The following is a 9,603-nucleotide window of genomic DNA, read 5'->3' as shown; positions in this document are numbered from 1 at the left end:
ATGGAAATGTTCTGGTGCTAGGTAGTAGTGATGGTTGTAGAACCTTGTGAAGACACCTAAAAATCACTGAATTGTACACTTTAAAAGAGTGCATTTCACAGTACATAAATTATATCTCAATTTTTAAAAATCAGTTGACTTCTTGGTCTAGTCTAGGTGTTCTTTTGAGTATAATATGTCTTTCTTGCTTGCTGCTTTTAATACACATTATGGTGTACTTAGAAGTGTATATCTCTTAACCTGCTTGAAATTCATTTGTCTTTTGAAATTTGAGAATTAGAGGCTTTCATCAATTCTGGAGCCATTATTCTTCAAAAATTGCCTCTCCTCCATTATCTCTCTCTTCTCATTTTGGGACTCCAACTGGACTCATGACAGGTCTTTGATCTCTCTTTTCCATAGCTATTAACTTTGTTTTTATTTTTCATCTTTGTCTCTCCTTGCTGCATACTGGTTGATTTCTTTAGATTTATTTTATAGTTCTGTCTCAAGCTATACCTAATCAGCTGTAAATTCATCAATTAAATCTCTAATTTAATTTACTATTCTCTCCAGGTAATGGAAGTTCAGTCTAAATGAGGCCATATTTTGCTTACAAATGCTCAAGTGGGTATACCACCACCCACCACCCACCCCCAAAAAAACCCAATAAGCATCTAAAGTCAAAATAAGCAGTTTTCCCATCTGGCTCCTGGGAAAACAGGTGAATATTTTCATGTTTGTACATGAGCAAAAAATCCTGGCAAAGTATGAGTGAAATAACAAATACTAATTAAAGATAGTTTATAATCCTGAGAGATCTGCAAGTTTTCTCTTCTGGAGTTATTTCTCTACATTTCAGAGACCTTCCCCTTCTCTTTCCAGAGGGGATTTGTCTTATATCGGAGAGCAAATCTCCTCTCCTCTCCTCCCCTCCCCTCTCCTCTCTTCCCCTCTCCTCTCCTCTCCTCTCTTTTCTCTCTTTCTCTCTCTCTCCCTGCAAAGGGGAGGGTGACCACTGTGCAGCAGTTCCTATATAAACTCTGAGATTCATAATTTCGGAGTTCCCCTCCTGTAGGACAGATTCACTCTGTACATGCAGGGTGAATATCCACCATTGTCAGGGTACCCAAGAGGGAAAATAAAGCTCGGAGAACCAGCACTGTTACTGTTTCGATCTTTGATCCAGAAATCTAGTGTTTGCTATCAAGACAAAATAACTAAAGATAATTATAAAAACTCATCATCTCCTGAGTGTGTAGGGGGTGAGAGGTGGGTTTATTTTATGGATGCCCTGACATTACAGGTGTAGAACTTTGAAGTCCCAGCTTTGTACAAGGCCTTTCCTAGTATACTCACCAGTTTGGATTTATTCTCCTTTTCGCCTCACCCTATGAGGTTGTGAAAGGGAAATTCAAGACCACCAGTTTGGTGTATGCCCTCAGGATAAAAATCGCTTCACGCCTAAAGTGTAAGTTTGGGCTCCTGATATCACTTTGTTTTTCGTTATTTATATAGTTTGTTTGTATGTTTGTTTTTACCACCTTATTGCTATATAATTAATATACCATAAACTGTATATATTTGATCAATTTTATTAGCATACCCTCATGAAACCATCCCTATAGTCAAGATAATGAATATTTCCATCACCCCAAACATTTTCTCCCGTCTCTGCACCACATCCCTCCATTTACCCTCAAACCTAGGTAACCACTTTCTATAACTGTACTAATAATGCAGGGAGGAGGCAAGAGAATTAAAATATTAATCAAGCTGCATTCAGAGACCACAATATGCTGATCAGCCCTGCAACCAGGCCAGGAGGATTCCTTCAGAACAAAGGAAGATTTCTGCTGGGATTGCTAACAGCCCCTTCCCCACACCTGTGAAGGGGAAACAGGAACCAAGAGTCATTCCCTAAGGCTAAAACCATGGGGAACCTAAGGATTAAAGGATGGGAACTGCCAGCAGGCCTTTCACTCTACATATTCTTACCTTTTCATGCTACAATACATACCCTTCCCTTTCCTCACAGTATGTCCACATCAAAGGAAATGGGAACTAAAGAATGACGTGTAAATGGAATTCCCTGACCGCTCAGAGTCCCTCTCAGTGCCTTTACTCTCTCTCTCTGTTCCTCTCACTGTTCCTCTCACTCTCTGCCTCTGAGAGACCACACTGTCTGTGGAATGTTATCCTTTTTCTAATAAACTTTACTTTGGACTCCAACTTTGGCGTGTGTGCTGAATTCTTTCTACGCTCTCTACCAAAGGATCCTCCTCTTCTCTCAGTACAGGGCTTGGTCTCCCCTGCGCTGGGGGAAATGTGCCCTGTCCTGCATCACTATCATGATCCCTTTCACCACAGGACTACTTGCTATCTTTATACATTCATTTGCAGTTTTTAGAGTTTTATAGAAATTAAATCATGCAGTATGTACTCTCTTGTCCCTAGTTTCTTTCAGAATAATGGTATTGAAATAAATCCATTTTGTGTGTATTAATAGTTTGTTTCTTATTATTCACTTTGGTTTTGGACTCTGCATTCTCTACTTTCTTCCCAGCTCATGCTTGCACTTAATTTCTAAAAGTATTTTATCCGGGCATCTAGTTTGCCATACTTTCAGAAGCAGACATTTCATCTCAATGTCCTGCGGAAAGAAGTGTCTTCTGAGACCTCTTGATAGCTGTTGTTGGGGAGTGAATGAGTCAAGTGTAACAGATCCACTCTAGGATCCTTGTCTCCCTAAGAATTTCATTTCTTTTGCTACATTATGCAAATGAATTTCTGGCATCTCAATTTCATTATGTAGCAGAAGGCATGGGGCTTTATTTAGAGAGCTACAGGGTAGTTTGAGGAAGACTTTAGCTTTCTCCCAAATCTCCAGCAGCTCCTTATACTTTGATGCGAACAACTGGTATTTTTTCAATCTTATGTACAGTGCCAGGCAAGTACACTTGCCATGTATCCTTTCTTTTCCAATTTGATTATACCTCATAATTTCCTCCCACATTAACACTCTAAATTACATTTCTATGTAGGTAATGGGGCCATTTTAAAAAAATCAATGTGTATTGTATCAGCAAACAGGATCTGGGACACTAAACAAGCTGAGGACATTACATGGTGGGTGGTGGCGTGGGCAGGGAGGGAGCGTCTTAGAAATGCCAGAAGGCAATCCCTTCTTCCGAGGCAATAGAATGGCTATAAACAGGGAAGTTCCTAGGGGATCACAGTCCTGAAACTTATTTCATTCATTATACCTTTACCACCGTCCTACATATTTATCCTACATGTTTAAGCAGATAAAATGAGGTTAAAATGGAGCACCGAGGCAGCTCAAAGGTGAGAAGAGAAGTCAAAAGCATCCTTTGTCAAAATGTCTTCCACTATTTGTGTTGTCTGCAGAGCCTTGCACAGCTCTTAGTATACAGTAAGTGCTTAAGAAAAACTTCTTAAATGGGTGACCTATTTAGGGATAAATATTTAAGGACCTCCTTCCTTAGGGTTGAAGTACAGACTTGACAAATGCTTACTAAATGTTTGCCAAAATCAATCCAAACTCAAAATACATAATTTCATTGTTCAGCATGGGGCAGACAAGGAGAGATTGTCAGTATAGTTATTGTAGAAACATTGGACGTGGTGTCAGAACTTGGGTTCAAATCCAAGCTCTGTCACTTACGAACTGTGTGAACACTTTTATAGAGGAAGGGAAGGAGCATCTCAGTTTCTTCATCTTTAAGTGGAAAGAAAAAAGCAACCTACCCTGATTAGCTGGTTACCTTACCAACCATTACAATCCACAAGTGAGAGAATAGAGATGGGATCTCTTTGAAAAGTGTATTGTGGTAAATCAGTTCAAGGAACAATTATTATTATTTTTGCTGTCGATAATGATGCTAATAACTCAACATACTCTTCCATTTGAATGGGTGAGTTAGCACAGGAAACCCAAGTAGAAAAATCTATTTATTGTTTTTGCAAGAAACTACAGGGCACATAAGATATATCTGAGTCACAGCCTTTCTTCCTTCTCTCTAGCCTTGTGACAGACTGGAAAAGACCTCAAATTAGATGAGACAAAAATTATTAAATGGCAACCTCATGGGCCGGGCGCTTGGAAAAAGAGTTTGCATGGGTTGGACCATGAAGGACATGGTTCCCTTAGTGCCAAGAGTTATTTTAACCCCCATTAATATGGAGGGCCACAGGCTATTTAAAGCCAGGAAGCTCCAAACATAGGCAACCACCTCATCGTGACTCACAAAGATGATTTTCCACTCAACAGTCATTCTCCTGTCCTCCTGGAAAATAAGGTTTGCATTTTATTCTGGCATTTAATCCTTTCCTTGAATGACTCAGAAGGAAAATTTTGATTAGTTTAAGTCAGCCTTGGTGGTCCCATTTCCCTCTCAACACATATTTGTTGAATACCTACTATGTGTAAAACACTGCTCTAGGTTCTTGGGAATTAGCAGTTAACAAAACACAGTCCCTTCCCTCAGTCCAGAGGGTAGATGGATAACAAATACAACAGTATAACATTATGTCATATGGAAAGAAGTGCCTTAAACGACGAAGCAGAAGGAAGGTTCAAAAAAAGTCACAGAGGGTACTATTTTAGATAGCATGGTCAGGGAAGAGACGGAGGTTACATTTTAGCAGAAACTTAAATAAAGACAGGTGAAAAAGTAATTATATATACATCTTGGTATAAAGCACTTGGAATAGATACACCTTCTAGTTAGCTTTTTATTAATACTTATCTTTCAGTATTCAGAATGGTGTGGCCCAGGAGTAGACAAGCACCACAGACTACCAATATAGACCTCAGGACCAGCATGTAGAATCACAGCCAGGCATCAGCCAATGGCTGGTTTCCCATTGCCTCATGAGTCACCTGAGTGCTGCATTCAAGTTCACCTGCTCAGTTACAATAATAAAACTAGCTGCGCGAAGTTACTTATCTTTAGAGAGATGGCAGCATAAGCTGAATCAAGAGCATATTATTTCAAATGTCTTTAAAATAAAGGAAAAACAAACATTCTAAGGGCTGTCTTCACAGGCATTACTTATAGAGATATGAGGGAGGCCAGTTCACCATCTCATCATAGCCAAACCTGAGGGGCTGTTTAGGAGCAGCATGTGATTTGGTTCTGTCCAGTGACATGAGAGCAGAGGATTGCTAAAGGTATCTAGTCATGTTTTTCTTGCTCTTAAAAAAGAGACACCTATCTGAAAAGTCTACATACCTTAATTCCAATCGTTTGACATTCTGGAAAGGACAAAACCATGGGGATAAAAAGATAAGTAGTTGCCAGAATTTAGAGGAGAGGCAAGGATGGATAGGTACAACACAGGAATTTATGGGGAGGGAAACTATTCTGTATTCTGTATGTATGGTGGATACGTGTCATTATACATTTGCCAAAACCTATAGAATGTACATCAAGAGCTAATCTTAATGTAAACAATGTGTCAGTGTAGGTTCATTAACTATAACACACGCACCTCTCTTGTTGGGAAAGTCGATAGTGGGGGAGGCTCTACATGTGCTGGGGAAGGAGCTGTATGAGAACTCTGTACTTTCCACTCAAATTTCCGCAAACTACTCTAAAAATAAAGGAGAGAGAGAGAGAGGTATCCAGGTGAGGATGGATGAATAGGAAGTCAGAAGAAATATGAGGTCGTTAAATTTCTGGATTAACCAACCCTAGTTCCCTATAGTTTAAACCTGTTGATTTGGGACTTTCTGTAACTTGCAACCAAAAGCATACTAATTAATGCAAAGTTATCTAGGGTGGTCAGCTCATCCTGGTTTGCCCAGAACTCTCCTGGTTTTAGCGCTGTGTGTCCCACATCCTGGGAACCACCTCCGTCTAAGACAACAGGAAACAGTTGGTCACCTTAGTGACCACTTCACAGAATCTATTGTTGCACAGCTCATCATGTCTTCTCTGTTATTAAATCTAATGAACGCTTTTTAAATATTATTTTATTTGAGGTTTCTGAATTTTGACACTGTTCACCACTCCCGCCTAGCTCCTATGACTCCACTCTATCCAGATTCTCCTTTTGCATCCTGGTTATTCCTTTTTAGAGGCTCCTCTTTTTCTTTTCTCTCTTTAAATGTTGTTTGCTTAAGTTTTGGTCCTCCATCTACTTCGCTTCTTACTAATCCTCACAGTCTCCCACGGTTATCTCATTCACTCTGTGACTTTGCTTCCCACCTCTATGACTTTAATTCACCAGTCTTTATCTTAGAACCACCCATGAGCCCCAAGCTCCCCCTAATCAACAATTCTGGATGCCTCAAATCAAGACCGGATGTGCAGAAGCTATGTACACTTTCCTTTCCAGATCCCATACAGCACACCTGACAACTAAGAAAATGAGAGCTATAGCCGTTTTTTACACAATGGAGAGCTCTCCGATTTAAATTTAAAAACAAGTAAACAAATAAGCAAATAAAATCCTCACTTACTTCTTCTCCACCTAACTTGTGGCATCATTATTTGTGGCTGGAGCATCCACATGGATAAGCCACCCCACACTCTGGCCTCTCAGTTCCAATGACATTTTCTTCACACCTCAGGCACTCAGTCCGTTGTATTTCCTGCTCCTTGTCATCAACAGAAAATGATTAAAATTACCAGAAAATGAAAGAGATTTTTGAATTTATTTTCTTAAAGAAGGACCCCCAAATTATATAAGCTTCAGGCTCCATAAAACCAAGCCCACCCCTGCAAGGTGTTGATTATTTTGAAGATTACCCTTGCCCATCACCCAAGTAGCTGAACATTGCTGTGTAATATAAACGTCACACCTATCCTTGCCTAGTATGATCTAGTCCCCACCCATATCTGCTCATCTGCCACGTCTTCTTCACTCTGCCTTCCAGCCACGCTGGTCTTCCTCCACTTTTCTGATTATGCCAAGTTTACCTGCCCCCCATGTCCTTCACACATTTATTCCCTCCTCTTGAAATGTTCCCCTCTCACTTGTCAGGTCTCCACTCCTGACCATCCTCACTAAAGCAGCTGCTCCTGTCCATCAATCTCTTTCAAACTTTTCCTTTATAACAATGCAAAATTAGATTATTTCATTTTTCTGTTAACTTGGTTTTTGTTCATGTCTTCTATGCAACTATATTCTCTACGACTACAAGAATGAGATCTGTTTGTTCACTGTTGCGCCCCCAGTACCAACCACGTAAATATTTTGAATTATTTACAAATGATTGTCTGGAGTTGTTAGTGAGGATCTACAGCTAAAGGAAAAGTCTGTGGTGACCAGTGGAAGTCATGGAGGGTCCTTCCTGTCAGAACCCACCTGTCAAAATTCTCTAATTTCCTTCTGTGCCAAAAAAATGAGCTGGTCTCCCAGGCACATGGCTTTTGCCGGCTGATTTTCCAGATTCCCGCAGAACCATAAATGTTTCCAAAGCCTTATCAGGAAAGTTTGACAGTTCCGTTATGCTCTAGGCAAGCCACAGTATTCCCTCAACTCCTTTGCTGTAGCAAAAGTTAGGCTCCATTTTGGGCACCCAATGCCTCCTCCTTTCCCCACAACTTCTTCTACCTCCCTCCATTTAGCCAATATCTTTGGGCTCTAACGATTGTCCTCCATCACAGAGGAGGGCCCAAGGTAAAGGATATCCTTAGCACGACCACCGCGGGGTATACTACTTTATTAAGTTAGAGACTATTTAACATAGCATGCAAAATTATAAAAATGTTCATGCATATTCATGTGAATGGTAATTATACGAAATTTATGTTCTGACTGCCTGGGGCTGGAAATATGGTAACTTTAATCAACAATTCCCTGAGGGAGGTAATGTTGACAACTGGCCTGGGATATGAGGGATTCCAGGTGTGTTTGCAAAGAAACTGTTCTGTAAGAGCAGCTGCTTTTTATTCCCACCATCAATTACTATTAATGAACACCTTCTGAACTCCTTTTATAAACAGGGCATTGTTTTGGGCACTGTTATATTCTCATTTGTATAATGTACGTTTACAAAACACTTTGAAATGAGATAATATGCATTAGCTCATGCAATTCTAAGACTAATTCTGAAGTGAAGGAGTATTATTATGCCCTTTTATAGATAAGAAAATTGAAGACCTAACGATGTGTTGACAGCACAGTGTAAAGATAGAGGCCAGTCCTAGGGTTCTAAACATCTGTGTCTGGCCCCAGCTATTCCCCAAACTAGCTCATGATGCTTCACCACCCTTTAGATGTTTGTTTCCATGACTACTAAATGAAGCCATTGGACTAATCAGTGGTTCTCCACCTGGGCTGCACATTAGAATCATCAAGGGAGCTTTAAAAAAATCCTCATGCCCAAGTCACATCCTGGACCAATTAAATCTAATTTCTGGGGCTGAGAGAATCAGATTCACCCATGTTTATATAATGCTCCCCTGGCTATTCCAAAATACAGAGAAAGTTGAGAACGTTAGCTCTGAATTGAATGATCCCTTGGATTTTACAGCACACTGTAAATGTCCATCTGAAGACAACTTGCAGCCTCTGATCAATATAAATGTTCACTAATTGAGCTGTCCCCAAAGAAACCTATTTGAAATTGTTTAGCCAGGCCTCTTTCAATCATATGTGACCACAAAAGCCTTTCCTCATGTGATAATTATTAATACCTTATTAGTATTCCAGAGTACTAATGTACTCTGGAAAACGTTCTGTTCAGAGTGTATCTTGAAAAGAAAAAACAATTTTAAAGAGTTTCATTTTCTGTTATTTGGGGCTTTAGATGCATGCTTTAGGAAATACTCTCTTGGAAACTACCAGCATCTTCCAGCATATACCCACATGGGATGATGGCCACTTCTACTTACCTTTCTTCTGTTTGGGTTCAGCTGTATAATGACATTCTCTTCAGCATGTTCTGCATCTAGAGTAAGAAGAAAGGAACTTCTGCATATGTTTAATATGTTTCAGATGTTTTAAAGAGCCAAACATGAAAGCAAAACCATAAAAGTATAAAATAAAATACAGCAGAGTACACAACATACAAAATGCAAAAGCAAGAAAGATAAATTTTATTACCTCAGACTTTAGGCAGACGATCCTATAGACTGAAAGTAAACGAAACTATAGACTGGGAGGAAATATGTGCTGCATACATAACAAATCACGAACATGTGGAATATGTAAAGAAGTCTTATAAATCAACAAGGCAATGACAAACAGCCCCAAATAAAAATAAATGAAGCTATGAGGAGTAATTTGCAGAAAAAAAACAAATAGCCAATCTGTAAAGATGCACAGCCTTGCTAATAATCAAGGGAAAACAAACTAAAATAATAACAAGACCTCATTTTTCACACATAAGATTGGCACAAAATGTAAAAAGATTGATAACAGCAGGTTTTCCTGAGGAATAGCAAGTGGTGTATTCTTGCACACTGTTGGTGAAGAAATAAATTGGAAAGGCCTTTTTGGAGGACAATTTGGAATAGCTGATAAATTTTTTTAAATTCACATTCCCTCCCAGCAATTCCATTTCTTGGTCTCTACCCTAAAGAATGCCTTGGAAGTTCACAGGAAGACAGATACAGCTATGGTCAATGCCATGCTGTTTATAATGGG

At 39.5% G+C, this 9,603-nt stretch overlaps 1 long non-coding RNA gene across 2 annotated transcripts in view; it reads right to left on the bottom strand.

The window, feature by feature from the left end:
• LOC112485764 overlaps positions 1 to 9,603 on the bottom strand; it is a 57,855-nt gene that overhangs the window by 47,511 nt on the left and 741 nt on the right. For both annotated transcript variants that reach the window (XR_003048531.1, XR_003048532.1), the window contains exons 2-3: positions 8,850 to 8,905; positions 6,470 to 6,607 (exon numbers count right to left, since the gene is read on the bottom strand). This is a non-coding gene — a long non-coding RNA (uncharacterized LOC112485764). The remainder of the gene's footprint in view (positions 1 to 6,469; positions 6,608 to 8,849; positions 8,906 to 9,603) is intronic.

This window comes from Pteropus alecto, unplaced genomic scaffold, assembly GCF_000325575.1.
Source record: "Pteropus alecto unplaced genomic scaffold, ASM32557v1 scaffold25, whole genome shotgun sequence".
Taxonomy (NCBI): domain Eukaryota; kingdom Metazoa; phylum Chordata; class Mammalia; order Chiroptera; family Pteropodidae; genus Pteropus; species Pteropus alecto.
The sequence above is the reverse complement of the archived record's forward strand: the minus strand, read 5'-3'. Positions and strand labels throughout refer to the sequence as shown.